Below are 20,229 nucleotides of genomic sequence, written 5' to 3'. Positions count from 1 at the left end.
GTTGATAATAAATGCTAGAAAACCTTAGTAATAAATCAATATTATACTGTGAGATATTACAACATGTTATTGTGAACAGCAGAAAAGATTGTATCAAATCATTAAAACATAACTTTAATATAACATAACTAACCCTCCCCATTCTGGAGTTGAAAACCCCTAATTTGAGTAGCATAACCACTCAAATTATCGTCCTTTCCAATAGCAACAGTACTCAAGCTACTGTCAATCTTTACTTGTAACTAGGAATACTATAATTGCTAAAATAAAATGGTCATCACTTTATATAGCTGAAGTTTTAAACCATATTGTTATAACATACTACAAGTTTAGTACATTCTATGTAACTTATCCATAAAGATTTAAGCTAATTATAAGATTATTTCTCATAGGTGTGTGTGTGTGTGTGTGTGTGTGTGTGTGTGTGTGTGTGTGTGTGTGTGTGTGTGTTTGTCTTTCGACTTTTCCCGGTTAGGGGTCGCCACAGTGGAACTCCGGTCCGCTAATGATTGGCAGTAGAGTTTTATGTGCTGGCTTGCCGGGCTTAATGCACAACCTTCAATGAAGGAACACCCATTCATGCATGTCATCACACAGTAGATGCTCTAACTGAGAATCAAACGGGCAACGTCTAACTGTGAGGAAGCAACGCTACCGCAGCACCACCACTGACTGAGAAACAATGAAAAGAAAAACAAATCTAATAGTATACTTCAAAGAAGAATGATATCTGTCTGTAAAATGACTCTTTTATAATGTTAAATGGTAGTCTATATGATGTATTTGTCATTAAAATCATGTATCGTTTAAACTATTTCCCTATTAATGATTTTAGATTAGATACAGACTATCTAGGCTTATGAATATATATATATATATATATATATATATATATATATATATATATATATATATATATATATATAAAACAGATAAATAAATTCTTTACTCTGTATATTAACTTATTTTCATTATATACACTTCTAAAATGGATATATTGTTATTTCAATATGCAAGAAAACATGTTAACTAAAGATCACTTAGAAGTATATATACTGTGACACCATTGCATCTCATTAGAAACTTTATGTAATAAGTTTGATGTACAGGAAAAACGATGTCCAAGATGTAAAAACAACCAGGTTTATTGCACAACGCACAACACACTAACGAAGCTACAAACGGTTCACCAATGACCTAGGTTTCGTCATCAAGCACTGACTTCATCAGATTGGTAAACCAGTGTTAACAATTTATATAGCATCTAATTATGAACAAAATTAAATACTTAAATGCACTTGATAAATAACATAATTGATCCCAGAACGAAAAAACACACAAAAAAGCACACAAAAGGAAAAGCAAAACAAACAAACACAAAAAACACTACCTGAGAACACTAAAATACGAAAAAATGCATTATTAATTGATATTTAAAAAAACGCATATATTAAAAATTAATTGTCTATATGAATGACCACTGTACAAATGTACACTAATAATCATTTAAACAAAAAAATACAAAATGTGCATATGTATATGTATATGCTGTAATTATTAACAACAAATATGTTTCAATCTAAGCCATGGCTTGACGGAAAGATATTCCTTTTTTGTGTGTTTTTTCGTTTTGGGATCAATTATGTTATTTATCAAGTGTATTTAAGTATTTAAATTTGTTTATAATTAGATGCTATATAAATTGTTAACACTGGTTTACCAACCTGATGAAGTCAGTGCTTGATGACAAAACCTAGGTCATTGGTGAACCATTTGTAGCTTCGTTTGTGTGTTGTGCGTTGTGCAATAAACCTGGTTGTTTTTACATCTTGGACATCGTTTTTCCTGTACATTCAATGTTTTGCCAGTTGGACTTGTTTCTGAGTTTATGTAATAAGTTTATTAGGTGCCAATTTCTACTAACAGAGTGTAAGGAGGTTAAATGCCTTTGCTGTCTACCATCTAATGGTAAAGATATTTATAGTTTTGTTTTTCATACTACATGTAAGAGAAAAATACAGCTATAACTGAAGGTGCATGCAGTAATCTAACTAAATGTGTATTCAATATGAGGTCAACATTTTTTACAAAATTTGCATTGCGTTACAATGTCAGTGTGGCTATTGCTTGTACAATGCAGTAGTAATATTATATACCCATGTACATGTCAAAATGTTGTTAAAAAGTGTGTCTTTTCATTTAAATCCTTCTTTCCTTTTTTCCCTCCCCTTCCTCCCCCTCCCTTTTTTAAACAATTTTCATTTAACACAGTGTATAGATATAAATGCACATGTACATAAAAACATATATAGATACCCTCATATGATTACATATACATAGATACATAAATACATACACACATACATACATACACACATACATCTACGTATATGTATATATATATATATATATATATATATATATATATATATATGCAAACACAACCACTCATACATACACATGCATATTTTCTTTATCCTTTCGTACTATTAATTGTAGCAAAAAATAAGAATAAAAGTTGAAATAATAATGTTTTGAATGTTTGTGGAGTGCTTTAAAGTACTTTAAAACCTCATCACGGGTAAACCACGTTTTAACATTCCATTTTGTCTGTGCGACGTTCCCACGGGTTCAAAGATCAGATATTTGGTCACACAGACTTGAATGATGTCATCCAGCTGCTTCGTGCTCTATTGAGGAAAAGTTTCTGCTCAAGCCAACTTCTTGGTGAAGAGAGAAGAGAGAAAAAAAAAAAAGACTGTTCTTGAAATAAGCGGGAACTGTAAGTGTGTTTTCCTTTGGAATCACTTCTTAAGAGATAAGCGCGAGACAAACTGTTTCGCATTATGATTGCAATAATATTAATTATGTGTTTCAAATGACAGACCCATATATGTACAGTTCAAAAGCTTTTCTATCAAATCGAGGCTGCCGAAAGCCCCACTGTTCATGAATTGAGAAAATTGCAGATCAGCTGCACTTTTAAACCCACAAAACACATCATGAAGTTAAAGTTCAGTGCAGCCTAAGCAACATCAAGACCATTCTGCCATATTTCTTGTTCTGAAATAACACAAGGCCAATAATCCAGGTTTCATACCTTCTTATAAGCTGTCAGTTTAAATGTTATTCTCAGTGTTGCTCCCTTCAATTAACCCCATGTTATATTATAGTTGCATTCAATTTATCTAGTTAATATATTAGATCATAAGTATCCCAATAGAGCAAATTATTATGAAACATTACTTCTACACACAATACACAATAGAGACACTATTAGAAAGAGAAAGAGAGAGAGAGAGAGAGAGAAAGAAAGAAAAAAAAAACAAAGAAGAAAGAGAAAAAAATACTTAGATTATATTCTATTTTGGAACCATATATGACTAAACAATTATAAACATAACTATAATAAATAAATGGTATTATATGCATATACATGACTTACTGACACAGACATAAAGACACATATACTAAAATAACATAGTATTGAAAGTTGTGCACTTACATGGGCATGAAGACATTGTTTTATTCACAAGTCACTAGATTTATATTAAGAGTTTCTAGTTGAAAAGAAAAATATTATTTTTTTGAACTTTTTCTTCTTTTCCAATGTTTTCCAACTGTCATTTTCTGCTAATCCTTTAAGACTTGCACTTGCCCAATCCATTTCTTCTAATTTTTCAATAATGTTATTAGATTTTATGAAAGTAAGGGCAGTATCCAGTTCTTCAAATGTTTTGATGCCATCTTGCAAGAAGATTTTAAGTCTAGCAGGGAACAGTAGATGAGTTTTTATTTGTGCCTTTTTAAATTCCTTAATGGTAAGAATTGTTGTTTTTTTTGTTATTACTAGTGGAGAATAGTCATTGTCAAAACAGATGATGTTTTGATTTAATTTAATTGGAGCTTTTGCCCAGGCTGTTTTAAGAACTAGTTCTTTGTCATATGTTGATATAAACCTCACTATTACTGATTTAAATGAATTATTCTTACTTGTTTTAGATGTAGTCAAGGATCTGTTAGCCCTCTCAATGCCATATGACAAGAATTCTGGCAGGTCTAAGACTTCTTGTATCCAAGATGTTAGGAATTTGGGTAGATTATTGCCTTTTATATTATCAGGTAAACCAAATATTCTGATATTATTCCTGTGAGACCAATTCTCCAGATCATTCACTTTAGATTGTAAAAATGTATTTTGCTTCAATAAGTACTCTATATTTGTTTCTTCTTTATGTACTCTGCTGTCAATGTCATTAAGTGCTAGTTCAAAACCTGACATTTGAGTTTTTTGTATTTGAAGGTCTTCATGAATCTTTTCCATTTGTTTGGTACAGTCTTTTTTAAATATATCCAGTTTTAGATCCATTTTATCCAGTTTGGTAGATAAATCCTGTACGTTAGTTAGCAATGCTTGTAAATCCTTTCTGAGAGAAGTTTCTTGGTGTGCTGATTTTGAAGTAGCCATTCCACTGCTGATGAGGAGATAAAAAATCCAAAGTATTTTTGACAGGAAAATCACTAAATTTCTTCAAAATTTTTATATGAGGTCGTAGATCTCTATAAGAAGATCTAGTTAATGAAGAAATGAACCTTCTCAAATAACCTTTAGCCAATAATTCCTGTCATACAAATATTTTATAGACAGAGCTGAGTAGAGCTGCTGCTATACTGGGCACATCTTGGCCACTCCCCCTGCAATAACCATCATGAGTGGTCTGCTATCTACATTCATGGTACATGACCTTCCTGGCCTATATTAATGTAAATACCTACTAACCAGATGACCTTGTAGAAATTCAGCTTGTATGAAATGTTGGCATAAGTTTCACATACATGATATGGGGAAATCATGAAAACTGCCTAGAGAGTGCACAGACACATTGCTTATAATAACATTTGCAATCTGCACAACCTGTAGGTTGATAGACTACAATTTCTTCTGGTTAATGTAGGTGATGCTGTGAGGAACAAGTAGATACAATGTAGGGGCAGTAAACACCTTCCAGGAGATCAGGGCGAAGGGCTACAGTGCAGAATGCTCAAGTAGTGATATTTTTCTCATCTGCTCTCCATGAATACCAAAATCCTCCTTCACATTCCGCAGCATCACGTGAAGGAACTGCTGTTACAAACATACATACATACATACAAATATTTCAAACATGTGCATTAATCTCCATCTACCCTGCCAATATACCAAAACACTTGTTCCCATAATAAGTATCCAGGCTGTTCTTAAAAATATCTAAACTAGTACTTACTTTAATGTAATTTGGTAGTCTGCTCGTTGCATCAGCTGTTCTTTCAGAGAACCAATCAGTACACTTTTCATTCCTATAGAATCTTCTACATAGGTTGTCTGATGATTCTCTAGTACTTTTTGTTAACCCCAAACATTCCCAGAGGTAGTTGGCACTAAATGCCCTATATACCTGAATAAGATCTCCTTTTAGATATTTGTAAGAGACACTGTACAAGTTCAGATATTTCAGTCTTTCATTATAACTTAAATCTTCACATCCATGGATACCCTTGGTATATTTCCATTGTACTCTTTCCAGTTTACTCATGCTTGTTTTCTTATAGGGTTTCCATATTGTTATTCAACAATTGTTTGGGTCTAATGTAAATAACAAACAATGACTTCATTATGTTTTCTAGACTTTATAAATCTCTTTATACAACCTATAATTCTATAGCTATCATTAACCAATTGGTTGATATGATTAGAAAAACTCATAGCTGAATCTACCCATATACCCAGGTCCTTAAATGAGTCTACAGTTTCAATCACTGTGTGCTGCATTAAATATTCACCTTTCAATTTATGTATATCACATCTCATATACTTAGTTTTTGATGTATTTATCAGCATAGTATTCTAATTTAGTCAAGATATTTTTCAGAAATGCCTTATCTGTAATACATGTAATCAGTTTACCTAATTTCGATCATCTACATATAGACTGTAGAACACTTCAGGAGAAAAGGTAGGTCTGAAAGATAAATCTAAACAAATATAAAGGCCCAGGACAGAGCCCTGTGTGACACCCTGACTGTAACCAAGGATTTTGCCTCTCCGGTTACTGTATGATACTTGCCATGTCCTATTTTTAAGCCATGCATCTATCCATCTTATCAAGAGTACATCAATACCTAGTTGTACTAATTTATTGATCAGTGTTATGTGTCTGATCCTGTCAAATGCTGAAGTTAAATCTATATAAATTACATCACAACACAATTTTTCATTCATAGCTATTATATTGTTATAGAACATCATGTTACAAGTGGGAACAGATCTGTTTTCAACATATGCATGCTGATATATGGTTTCAAGTCCCAACCTATCCAGTTCTGACAAGAACTTACCCAATATTATCTTCTCCATTACTTTTGCACAACATGAAATTAGACTTAAGGGTCTATATGACTCTGGGTTTGTCCCCTTTTCCTTAAAAACAGGTTTAATAATCACGTCTCCAATCTTGAGGAATCTCACCATATTTATATGACCTAGTGAATAATAGATATAATGGTACTGTAAGTTCTTTTTGAAGTGTTCTCAGGTCATTGTTACGAATTCCTTCCATTTCTTTTATTTTTGTCATTCAGCTTAATCAGGTATCTTTTCTTATGGCAATATGCTGTTGGATTTGTGAAGCCAATGCCTTTATGCCTTTAGAACTACAAGTGTGTTCCTTGTTGGATGATGCATTATTCATCGTACTATGGATAGTTAATGCAATGCAAGCCTTCATGTCCACTAGGATTGGCAATCGACATATTCCTCTTGATTTCCTGTGAGGATAGCACATTTCCACAGTGATTTCTCTTTCTACATGCTCATTGTCATAGGTTCATATGTTCATAGGTTGGTACTAGGCTATCAGCCCTAGGGCCTATACAAGCCTAGCCATAACAATTCCCTGACTATTTCTTCCCACACTATTTACTTCCCTGGACCCCTGTCTAGTAGGACGATTGATGTGATCCCCAGGGTGAATTTCCTTTCTCCCATCCAATCATCAAGGTTGTTTTGTTTATGGAGATGATACTATGTTTTGTTCATGGAGATGATACTATGTCAGCCACTGATGGACTCTTTCTGTGCCACTGTGAATAGCAGTGTAGTGTAGTGTGCAACATCACAGACGCTGGCTCCAATGCTTGGCAATAACGCACGCTTACCAGTTAAGGCAGACAGCACTCTTATCATGTTTGTATAAGCAGTATACCTGTTCATTGAAAAATGATAGTTTTCATATAAGCTGATCTCTGTTACAGCTTATTGTGCTGATTTTATAAAATTCTGAATCATGCCACTATGTTTGATTTTCTTACTAGCATACACAGCGGTTCTCATTAGCATATTGCCTTGACAATTACATGTCATTATGTGATAATTTGCATTTAATGCATATAGTGCTATTTCCTGCTAGAGTGGTCTTGTTTTGTCTATCTCTAAATCCCTCCCTCCCTCTGCATAAATGCTCACTCACTGTCCTATTTCAGTTAATGCAATTTATTTGTTTGCAACTACACCGAAATGTTGTTTAAAGTTGAATGTACACAACTGAAAAAAAAATTAAACAAACAAACATAAGAACGCAATTGTTATTTAGGTACAGGATAGCTAATCAAGAAACAAACAAGTTGCTTTGTGATGAAAGTCTGGCAGAAAGGTAAAACTAACTCAAGTCTTGAAAGTTACTAGTATTTAAAAAATGTAGCTAAGACCCAGATAAACATAGGCTACATAATTTTTACATTGACTTAAAAATACAGACCAGAAGGTTTTCTAGAACGCAATTTCCAGACCCATTCAAAGCCAATCAAAACTTCCTCTCTTTAGAAATTCACTATAATATTTCCTGTAAATTTAACTTAAATTTCATAAATGCAGCCAACTCCCTATCAGAACTATAAACTACAATTACCAACCCCCAACTCTATATTATAAACAGACACAAACAGTCTCATTCTCTCACCATTTCTAACCAATACCATAAGAAACATGTTTAAATGTTAAATCCAACCACAGTAGCACCAAGCAACCTGCCAGTTAAATGTTTCAAAAACTGCTGACAAAGCTAGAGAATAATTAGTTTCCATCCTAAATGATTGATCCTTAGCTGAATTATATATTTTGTTTATTTGTAAGCAATCTTGTTTATAATACCACTATACAATAGAGGTGCCATCTTTCAGCTGTCCACTTTCAGACCAATTATTATGATATTGTCACTTTCAAAAATATTACAAATGCATTCACAGACTCTTACTCATCTATTTGACAGAAATGTGATCTCTCCAATACAGCATGATTAAAGGATAACATGTAAAGTATATAAAATGACAAAACTATTATTCCTAAATACTATATATTACATAACTCAGCCAAGAAAAACTTGTTGACTCTGTGTTATTGGACTTTTCTAAAGCATTTGGCAACATCTCCTCTGAATTGCTGTTTAAACAACTTGCAGACTCAGGCCTTAACAGAGACTTATTAAAATGATTCGACAGCTGCCTTGACAGAGAATTCAGAGTATAAAATGGCAAAACACATTTTCCTGATGTCTAACTATTTTAGTAGGAGTTGCAAAAGTATCCGTATTAGTTTTCTTATTAATAACATCTTAATAAGCAATATGCATTCGGTCAGAAAAACATGCTTGGGGGAATTCAATAAAGCCTACATGGATTAATTTTCTATGTAGGTATAGTGACATGGAACTTACATGGAAGTAAGCAGACATGTGATCCAGTAAACAGAGCTAAGGGGAGTGTACGAGCATGCCAACACGGAAGTGTCTGTGGCATGCAAATCACCTATAAGCATGTGAATTGCATACATATGAGGGTATAGAGTGATCCAGCAAGCAGATAGGCAGTGTGCAGATCCCATGTTGGTGTCAGAAGTGTACACAGAAAAATTCCATGTACATGAAATTAAAAAGTGAACAGGGGCTGCAAATGTCCTTTTAGAAGATCAGAAATAGCAAAGCAGACACAGATATCTGCAAAACTATGCTCTGTGTATCCAAAAAGTAATGAAAAAAATTTTTAAATATTTTTTTTAATACTTTATAATGTTTGCACACCATGCAGCAGTGCGCAAACATGCCATTATGCAAAAAAAAAAAAAAAAAAAAAAACAAAGTGTAAACACATAAAAAATAAAATATGTGATAATGTATTATAGGGCCTTGCACTGAGTATGTACAATGGTAGATGTCAGTGATTGTTAAAGAGGCAGGTCCGGGAATAGTGTACTATCCAAGCTGTGTGCACAGATCTGTATGCAAATGAGCTGAATAGCAAAAATGGTTATCTGTGCCCACAGATCAAACCCATGTAGCCCCAGAACCATATTGGTGTCCACAGTAAAGGTAGCTGACATAAAAAAGGGGTGTATCTCTATTTCTTTAAGCACATTGTAGCACAGCAGTGCCTAATTGCGCACTACGCCACTTAGCTGAGTGGGGGGGGGGTTGTGTCCAGTGCTGCTGAGCTTTGTTTAGCTTTGGGGCAAGTGTTTAAGCTGGTTTGAGCATATTTGTGTGGTGTGCCACTGTGCTGAGTGTGCCAATTCATGGGGTATGTCTATTGACTACTGAGCATTGTTTATACCTGCAGCACGGGTTTCATGCTGTGCTGTAGTGCTTAGCAAGGAAGGGTGTCAAAAAAAGAAATTTGCTAAGAAAAGCAATTATATATAAATTTCTGATGACCCCTGTTCCACCTAAACTGGGCTACTCCAACCCCTCAATGTACTTGGCAGGTGGAATGCATCACAGTTAGCCAATCACACAGGCTGCATCTGTAACAGAGCACTATAAAGTATACATACACCTTACAATCTGATTTCCCCCCCATACTCTGCAACATTGGAGTATAGACTTGGGAATCTAAGTGAGAGAATGCTAGGGGCTGCTACAGCTCTGCAACATCTGCATGTGGTAGATGCTGAGGTCAGTGCTAATGCTGCTGCTGACAATTGGCCTAGACTGAGAAAGAGATGAGTGTTCAGGCCCAGAGTAACCTTCCAGGAGCTACATGAGCTGGAGATTGTAGAGCACTACAGGGTGAACAGGGACATATTACAAGAACTCACTGAGCTCTGCCACCCTCATCTCAGACCCAGAGCCAACAGAGGGGAACCCATCCCAGTGGAAACAAAGATATGTGTAGCCCTTATGATAGTAGCTACAGCTACTTTTCAAAGACCAGCTGGGGACATGATGAGGGTCTCACAGACATCAGCATCCAGGGAACTCCACCAGTTCTTTGATGCCATGCAAACACATGCCAGTTAGCACATTTATTTACCCCGCACCCTTGAGTAGATGGCCAGAAGTATGCATATCTTCTACCATGTAGCACACTACCCTGAATTACTGGGTGCCATAGACTGCACTCATGTCCACATCAAAGCACCACCCCATGAGGAGGGTAGAGTCTATGTCACCTGCAGGGTTTATCACTCCATCAACTGCCAGGTCATGTGCAATATCCAGGGCATTATCATGAATGTGTGTGCTGGCACCCCTGACATTTATCACGACTCCCATATCTGGCACGCATCACAGCTGTACCAGATGTTTGCCAGGTGGGACATCCCATATGACCATCTACTGGGGAATGCTGGGTATGACCTGGAACTGTGGATAATGAAACCCAACAGAAATGCACACAAAATTACTGAAGAATGCCATAATGAGGCACATGCACAAACTAGGAACATCATAGAGCATGTGTTTGGGTGGCTCAAGTCCCGCTTTCCAGTGCATCAGTATATCTGGTGGAGCCTTGCAGTACTCTCCAGCCACATGTGTACAGATGTTCACAGTATGTGCCATGCTGCACAATATGATCTTGTGGAAACAGCTGCGGCAGGATCATCATAGGGAAAGGACACACAGCCCCCCATCAGTGCCTAGGTCACCACAGCCACACCCACAGGTGGACTCAGATTATAGATCACAGCAGTATACCTCTACACCACCTGAGGCTGTCCCTGTAAGCAGATGTAGGTGTGCCCAATATGCCTTGGCCAAGAGGCAACGCATAGCACATGCACTGACAACCTAGGGTCCTAGGAACTGACGCCTTACTCAGACTCACATACATAGTAAAATGGATGCCAGCCACATGCATCAGACAGAGTCAGCCCTAACATACATTTTTGTCAACTGCTGAGTTTACAGGGTAAGTCACTCTCCTACACAACAAATGTACGGGGTACTAGACTATGGTAGCATATGTATGGACCTGCTGCATGTATGCAAGTGGATACAGTGGGCTACTGGGCAACTTGCAGAGATCTAGCAACCACTTGGGAAAACAGGTACTCTGCTCAATACTGAGTACCCCATAATATTCATTAGGCCATTTGGCTGGAAACCCCACTGCATTATGCAAGGAAAATGCCAAACAGCATGGTCATAGGACAGATGCACAACTGTCAATGCTAGAGTCCCCTACTGCCAACACATCTGTGTTCCCATATAACTGCAGTAACAGAGTATGTTTGCAAGGACTATCAGCAGACCACACATTTCTAGGGATATGACATACAACCTGGCCACATCTTTTACCTACAAAATGCAGCGGTCAGTGTATGTCTGTATTCCATTGAAAGTGTGAGGAATTAAACCTCTTTCTCTCTCTGGTGGCTGGTGTGGCTCACTAGGCTAAGAACATTACCATGGATGATGGTGTTGATGGTTTGAAGCTGGCAGCATCTACATCTTTTGCATGTGAGTTACTCGTATGGTAGGAGTTCCACAGACTGTCATAACACTGCAATCTGTTACTGCAAGACAGCTGGACAAAGCCAGAGAAAATGTGGAAACAGAGGGCCAAACCTACAGGCAGACATTATACATGGTCTGAGTAACCTAGAAGGGAGCCAGTATATCAGCAGGTTGCAACAGGTCAGACTAGCTGTACCAGAAAACCACAACTGTATGAGGAACAGAGCAGACATATGGGGCAATTCTATGTACAGGGAGAGGTATGCAAACTGTCACTCTGAATGTGGTGTTACAACATGTACCCCTGTCACATCAAATCTCTCAACCTTTTACAACAACAAATCTGGCCAAAGTCATGAATATAAGTGGGAAAAAAGGCCCCAAAATAGAGGCAAGTGTTAAATATTGCACTTATAAATATAAAGAATTGATAGAATCATAGGTCTTGCATTACCATGAATCTCCCAAAGTGTCTGCAGTCTGAATCTCAAATGTCTGTCATTATTTCCTAACATCACTCTTCAATGATTTGCCACTAATGTGCTAGAAAACCACCATGTTATGTATCAAGGACCACAGATGTGAGGCAAATATCTGAACTTTCTGTGCAAATCTGTACAGTGGATAGGTATGAGTCATGTATTCCATTCAGCAAACATCCGGGGAATACCTTGGACAAAATATCAGGGAGGTGCTGGAGTGTGCAAACAGGTGCAGCATCCAATGGTCTGCAGCACACAAAATACCAGACTGGAATGCAGGTAAGTCTGGCCTGGAGTCAGCTTATAAGTACTGAAAGTTGCACTGGCCATGCTCCTACACTTAGCTAACTTGAGCCCATGTGTCTTGCCACTTCCACCCAAAGAACAGTTATGTGGAAATATGTCTGTGCATACAGACAGCTATGTATGTCTCCCCTATCCCCCTCCCACATAATTACTCTAGCTATCAGTATGTGGCACATATATATTGTTAAAAAGATATGTATATACACACACATATATATATATATATATATATATATATATATATATATATATATATATATATATATGTATATATATATATATATATATATATATATATATATATATATATATATACAGAGAGAGAGCTAAATAATGTGTGGACTGATATAGACTCTCCACACATATTTACATAACACATTTACATAATGTACACACACACAGCAAGAGTTAGGATGACATCCCTGTTATACATATGTGTGTGTGTGTGTGTGTGTGTGTGTGTGTATGTATACACACACACATATATATATATATATATATATATATATATATATATATATATATATATATATATTTAGATTTGTATGTGTGCGTGGGGATGTACAAATGCCTCCACTACCGGGGTTATCTGCACTTACAAATCACAACAGTTGTCTGATTTTTACACACCAATGCCGCAAAAGGACATCATCCACACAACCAGTGCCTGTGGAATGTCACACTGTAGACAGACAACAGTGAGCAGGTAGTTTAATGTGCGATGGTTATAATGCAGGCCTTAGACAGGCCATATTGCCCATGACCAATTGTCCAGCTACCAAACTACAACTAGCCAGACATGGCCATACCAGATAGTGTACACACATGGCAGGGGTATTAACAGATATCCCACTCCTATGACACTAAAGACAATAACAACAGCACACTGGAGCACTCTTCAGGCCATGCTTGCTGTATAATACATAGGTTACTTTGGGTAGTCCACAAGTAATGTGGCTGCATCCACAAATACAACAGACATGGCCTGTGGCACATGGAGTAAGTATTGCAAGCTATAGTGTGTACAATTAGATAGGTAGAGGTTCTAATCTCACAACAGGTACCCCTGTGTGTGTATACAGATATATCCCCTGCAGCAGCAAAGACATGCCCATCTGGCCTATATCTGTGTAATAGTTAATCATTTTATGGCCATGTGACTCGCTGCTTTCCTCAACAGTGGCCTACTTTACAAAGCCTGCTGATGGCATACATCTTAACAGCACTAGCTGACAATCTACTTTCAATTAATCTCTGTGGTGCATTACAATAAGTACTTGATAGGTAGGGGCTCTAATCTCACAACAGCCCACTGTTTGTGTGTGTGTGTGTGTGTGTGTGTGTGTGTGTGTGTGTGTGTGTGTGTGTGTGTGTGTGTGTGTGTGTGTGTGTATATACATGTATCCATCTGCAGCACTGTGGACAAGTGCATACGGACAATCTCCACACAATGGATTTACATTTTATGGGCCTAAGCAAGCTGCTGGCCTCTAAATGTCCTTAACCAATAAGGCTTGCTGATGTCATCCACTTTAAGAGTACTAGCTGGCAATCAAAAATCAGGTAAACTATGTGATCCATGTGATAACTACTGTGAGCAATAGTGTGCAATAGTAGATATGTAGGGGTTCAAGTCTCCTACCACCTAGCTGTGTGTGTGTGTCTGTGTGTGTGTGTGTGTGTGTGTGTGTGTGTGTGTGTGTGTGTGTGTGTGTGTGTGTGTGTGTTTATCTGTTTGGTTACAGATATATCCCCTAGTATCTTTATAGACATGCCCAAATGGGCTATTTCTGTGCAATGGTTATGCATTTTACAGCCCTGTGACAAGCTCCAGGTCCTACATAGGCATCACTGATGTCTGCTACCATCTAGGTTTGTATGGTCGGAAAACCCAGGTGACATGTATAAAGGGTAGCAGACCTTCTCAGAAAGTATGAATGCATGATTATGCCGGCTGCCCCCATTGTCCCAGACATGACCTTCTACACATACGCCTAGGGAATCATGCCCACATACTGCCATACCTTGCTGATGTTATATTTCTGCTGTGCTGACATGACATCCTGTGCCACTGTACTGCCACCATGTGTCCACAGAATAACCACTCAAGCCCCTGGAACAAAACATACACAGGTCCATGATACACTTGTCATTTTGTCACACTACCACCAGTCTAACATTATGCACCTAAGATACACAATGTTTCCTGTGTAGTCATGACACATGCCAGCACACAATATCTGTCATGGCCCACTACACCTGCAATGGCATAACAATACTGCACTGCACAACTACATTGAAAGTAATATATTCAACCTGTGCATCAGACACATATTTGCATGTCCCTGCATTGAGGCACAAATGGCAGGGATGTGGCACAGGTATCATTACATGTTCAGGGTGTGGTGTGGGAGTCCCAGGGGCCTAGGCTGTGCCATACAGTTGGCAGCATGTGTGTGAGTCAGGAAGGGGTCATATGTGCTGTGGAGTGGTGCCATGTGTGTCTGTGAGTAAGCTGCATGTGACAGTGATGTTTGAGGGTGTGTATATACACAGTCAAGTCCAGTGCTAGCCCTACATCTGTGTATGTTGGATAGCTGGGGACCATCCATGGCAGGGTGGACAGTTTTCCATCTCCAGCCATGAACATGGGAACTTGCACTGTCAGGAATGGCACTGACACCACCACACCCAAGTTCAGATGTGATGCTAGTACCGGACGGTGACTGCTGTCTGCTGGGAACATGTCCCCCATGGGACCACTCAGCACCATGTGCCCCTGGCCTGCCATATCATGGTATGGACAGCATACTTCCCTCTGTAGTGCTGGAGGTACTGCCACTATGGGGACGTGAGCGGTCATGGACATGAGGTCTCTCAGCAGATGGTGTTGCTGACCTACGTTCACTGCCTGATGCCCTACACCAACCATATGTTCCAACACAGACAATGTGTGGGCAAAGACAAACACTGTCTCAGGCCACCATCTGTACACTACATAAGTGAAATGATCTATCACACCAACAGTGCAGTGGAGGCAGTCATGGATGTCAGACTGTGCTGCATCCATGACCCTGAACATCCTTCTGGTGTTGCAATTAGTACATGCCTGTGCCTTCATGATGGCCTGAAACATGCGGCGAGTGATCCGTGATGTGACACCTGTGACAGGAGGTGAATGGATAGCAATCTCCCTTTGAGCACCCTTATCAATCTGCCTGTGTGGGACCTCACCACCTGTCGGGTTATGGCCAATGTCTACACTCATTGATGCCATAGTTGTCACACTGTCCTGTTCAATGTCAACACCATGTGACAGTCCAATATCTGTGGCCTTTAGGGACTAGGTATGTGTGGCCATACTGACTGTGTGTGGGGGCAATGGGGGCAAAAGAGAAATGTCAACCTCTGGGACAGATTCAGCTTCTGACAACACAACCTGTGCCTCACTATGGCCACCATCATCATCAGAGATGGATGGGACACTGACATCAGGTTGTGAGGGAGACAGAATCCAACCCCCTCATTCACCTGTGAAGAGGAAGACAAAATCAGTACATTATTACCTGCACTATCATGTTTGGTAATCCACACAGACTCAGACAGATGAGGCGCCACAACTGCATTACCAGTCACATCTCATCACTGATTTCATGCACAACACACAAACACACAACAACATACACAGACAAGACAGGCTCTTTCTAACATGCACTTCAGCTACATCCAGTGAATGTCACCAGTACACTACCCCTGTGGGGTACACAATATGACAGTGTGTGTGATAGAAATACACATAATACCCAGTACATCTATCCTGAGAATAATATGCCTGTTGTAGTACCACTGTTGCAGGTATGTACCATTTCCTTATAGTTAGTGAACAGGCATCCTGTAGTAATTGCTTCCTGTATAGCAGGCCGCATACATCTTCATGATTATAAGTGCAAACATGTTAGTGTTTGTACAAATACACTGCTGTGATTATCCATTGTATGAAATGTAATCAACTGCTCCGATATGGAACATACAACTACTTCACTCTGGCTAAGCATAACAATCATGCCATGGGCTAAATGGCAGTACTTAATATTCATATTGTATATGTAAGCCGTAAAACAACAGTATCACACTTACCAGGTACAGGACCACAGACTCTAGCCACAGTTGACATACCTATGAAAATGTGAAGGAAAGAGATTGTCAGCAATACCAAATGTACTATTAGAGGGTAATATGTGCATATATCCACATGTACAGTAGCTAATGGGATACTGCCTACATTGCTGATATTCTGAGTATGTGTGCACAACCCCCTCCCCAAATGCAGATAGACCTGACACCCATGCACTAGTATGCAGAGCCTGCTACAATGATTGATACAGTATTACACTGTTGAACAAAGTAAGTTTACCTGGATGATCCTGTGATGTGGACACTGTGGCAGCCACCAGGTGATAGATGCCTGTGAGCTGGTGATTGATTCTAGGTTTCCAGGAATTCCTCTATGGCTGTGAGTGATTGTTCTATTGGAGGCCCTCCACCGGTCCCAGCACAATCCTTGGCCACAGCAGCTACCCTTTCATGTGTGGCATTGAGCATATCTGTGGCCCTGTGTCAGACCTGTTCATAGGTCCTGTCCCGATGTCCACTTTGTTTAACTGCCCTTCCAAGATCATCCCACAATGCTGCACGCTGGTCACAATGTTGTCAACCCCTTGAAAGCAGAATGTGATGATGCGGTCTGAGACCATTTAGGATAACAGCATTCTCAGAAGCTGTGAAAGGGGGGATGCCTCATGTGATACATTGCTCCTGAAAGACAATAAGAGGGAGACACATTATAGGACCGGCTACATGGGCATCCATTATATACAAACCCTGCACAATTATTATGCCTCCACTATCCACCGCTCTCTCACACGTCATATCCCACTGTCAATCAATACACTACATGTGTGGTTCTCACCAAGATTGTAGCCATACTAGGTATGTCCCTGTGTGCCATGACAGATTCTGCTGTATGTCTCTACACCCATCACTGCAGTCTACTGTGGTGTGTCCCCTATGGGCATGCTCCTACTAATATGTCCTACAGCCACAGTTGGACAAATAGCTGTGTGATATTACAACAACTATATGTGGACAGTCCAGCAACAGCAGTGTGCCACAATGACAGACAGCAATGCAAACCTGCTGTAGTATATGATCCCTGTAGGCATCTCACCTCCCCACTACACAGATGCTTGCAGGCTGTGAACGTATGCCTCATGACTGTGTTACTTTTGGCACAAACACAAGGATGCCTGAAAGATAGTTAGCCATTCATTGATGGTTGTTGATGGACAATAGCGAGTCTGGCTGTCACACACCAGACCCCTCAGAAAACATGTATTCTACAGTAATATATGTTTGTGTATTCATAGTTTTAAGTTGTATGGCCAATATGTATCCCCTGCCATTGAGGTTGGGCTTGTGCCCCCCCCCCCATTACTTATGATTATGACCGAATCTCTGCTGTAGGGAGTTGACAGGTATGTTAGCCATAGCTCTCAACCAATGAGGAACGAATGTCAACAAAACAGTGACCAAGCCAGGGTACATCAGGGACAGTCAGGGACACCTGTAGAATGCCAGCATTATTTATGTGTGGCATTGACAGACTGAGAGGTTGTGAACGACAGTACATCATTTGATCTTACAGGACTGTACACTTTTGCTTACTGTCACTATGTCTAACACAGATTCCACTAGCTTTCCTACAACAACTGACTGTTGTAGGAGGGGGTAACAGGGGTAGAGTTGGGATTTGATTGAAAGCAGTTGTGAGGCATGCCTGTAGCTGTTGGGCAGCCATACCTCCATCCTACCATCTGCATCCCATTATATGGGGACATCTATTACATACCTGGTAGAGTGAAGTACTCCTGTTTGAAGTGTTCCTCAGAAAATTGCTTGGAAAACCATTGTCTGTGTAAACAAAAGAGCATATAGCCCTGTTCCTCATAGGCAGTTGATTGCCTTTTGTAGGTAATGCTCATTAACAGGTAATTGCCTGTGAACCAATCCGTGCCACAGACTTGCTAATTACATCCAAAACAGCTGGGTTACACTTTCATTAGCCAGTGACATGGCACCACAGTGCAATGTGTAAGGCCTTCATGTTAGCCTTTGCCCATTTCTTAGTCTTTGAGATGGACTTTAATGAGGTGTGGAGACTACAGTATCACAGAGGGTAGGTACAAACACTGTCCACTGTTGAGATTTCTGAGGTATGTCCACAGTTTTGCATGCTATGTCTGGCATTGTCCCATGACATTGTGATTATCTGGCAGTTCAGTGGTAAATATTGTAGGTTGAGGTCATTTAGGAGAGGGTGGCATATGACTGGGAGATGTCATACCCATCAGACTATGCATGCTGATGCAGTAGCTGCTATTCTATCAGATCACTAGCTTTGTAGGGGAAAACTGAGAAGCATGTCCCTGTCACTGGACCTTTAATGCCCCACCCCACCCTTTATGAATGTTTGTGTCTGGATCCCTTATTCTAGGGGGTTGTGACATATGGTAGGTCTATAGCAGCTAGCTTAACATACAGCTGTGTATTGTCCAGGCTGCAGCTGCTGCTGCAGCCTAGGACACAAGAGGGGAGTGTGAACTCTTTGGAAGACAGCAAGCTGTATGTGTAACTGAGGCAGCAGTCAGCTGTGTCACCACAGCAGAACCAAGGTAAGGGTACCCTTTAGAGTCCACTTGAGACATATGCATAAGGTACATCTGTTACGTAACAGTGCCAATCACAGAGTAGTAGGTGGCATATAGTTGGTTATACAAATATGTGCAGTGTGTCCCCACCTGCAGGCCTTTGACTTGCAATACTACTTATGGGTAGTAGTTAATGCAGTAGCAGCAAACTGTATGGGTTAAAAGTGCATGACTCAGTCATTACTTGCTGTGTTCACAAGAATGTAATTGATGTGCAACACACTGGATTCAAACTCAAGACTGTAGGTGGCAAATATACTACATGTAAGCTGTTTAACAGACTGAGTGACTGAGTCAGTGCTATAGCAGCTCTATTTGCAAGATATATGTGCATACATACAGTCTGCAACACACATTGTCTGCATCCATCATTATGAGCATGTCTTTCAAAGGCAGTTGTTGTGCAGCATTGTCCCATTTGTACACATGTACTTTGCCATTGCTGCCTTAGCAGGGGTGTTTAAAAATGTTGCTGATAAAAGGGATAAATTACCTGCTATCATAGTTGTCAACCTCTTAGAGCAAGAAATCTGGACAAAGCCATAAATAAAAGTGAGACAAAGGCCCAAACATAGGGACAATCTTTACATATTGCTCTTACAAACTTAGAATGTTTTTAGAATAACAGGTTTTGCATAAGCATATATTTTCTGAAGGGTATGAAGTGTGAAACTCAAATGTCTGTAGTGATGGTCTAGTCTCTGTCTTTGATGACTTGCCATTACTTTGCCAGAAAAATACGATTTTATGAAAAACAGGCCAAACATAGGGAGCAGAACTTTGGACATTCTGTAACAATCTGTACAGCTGACAGGTATGCCTGCTATCCCAGTCCTCATGTACATCCATTAATATTTACTTGGCTATGTACTGGTGTAGTGTTTTCATCACAGTCCCAGGTACACACCC

This window comes from Protopterus annectens, chromosome 6.part0, assembly GCF_019279795.1.
Source record: "Protopterus annectens isolate FY-2018-M chromosome 6.part0, PAN1.0, whole genome shotgun sequence".
NCBI lineage: Eukaryota > Metazoa > Chordata > Ceratodontiformes > Protopteridae > Protopterus > Protopterus annectens.
The sequence above is the reverse complement of the archived record's forward strand: the minus strand, read 5'-3'. Positions refer to the sequence as shown.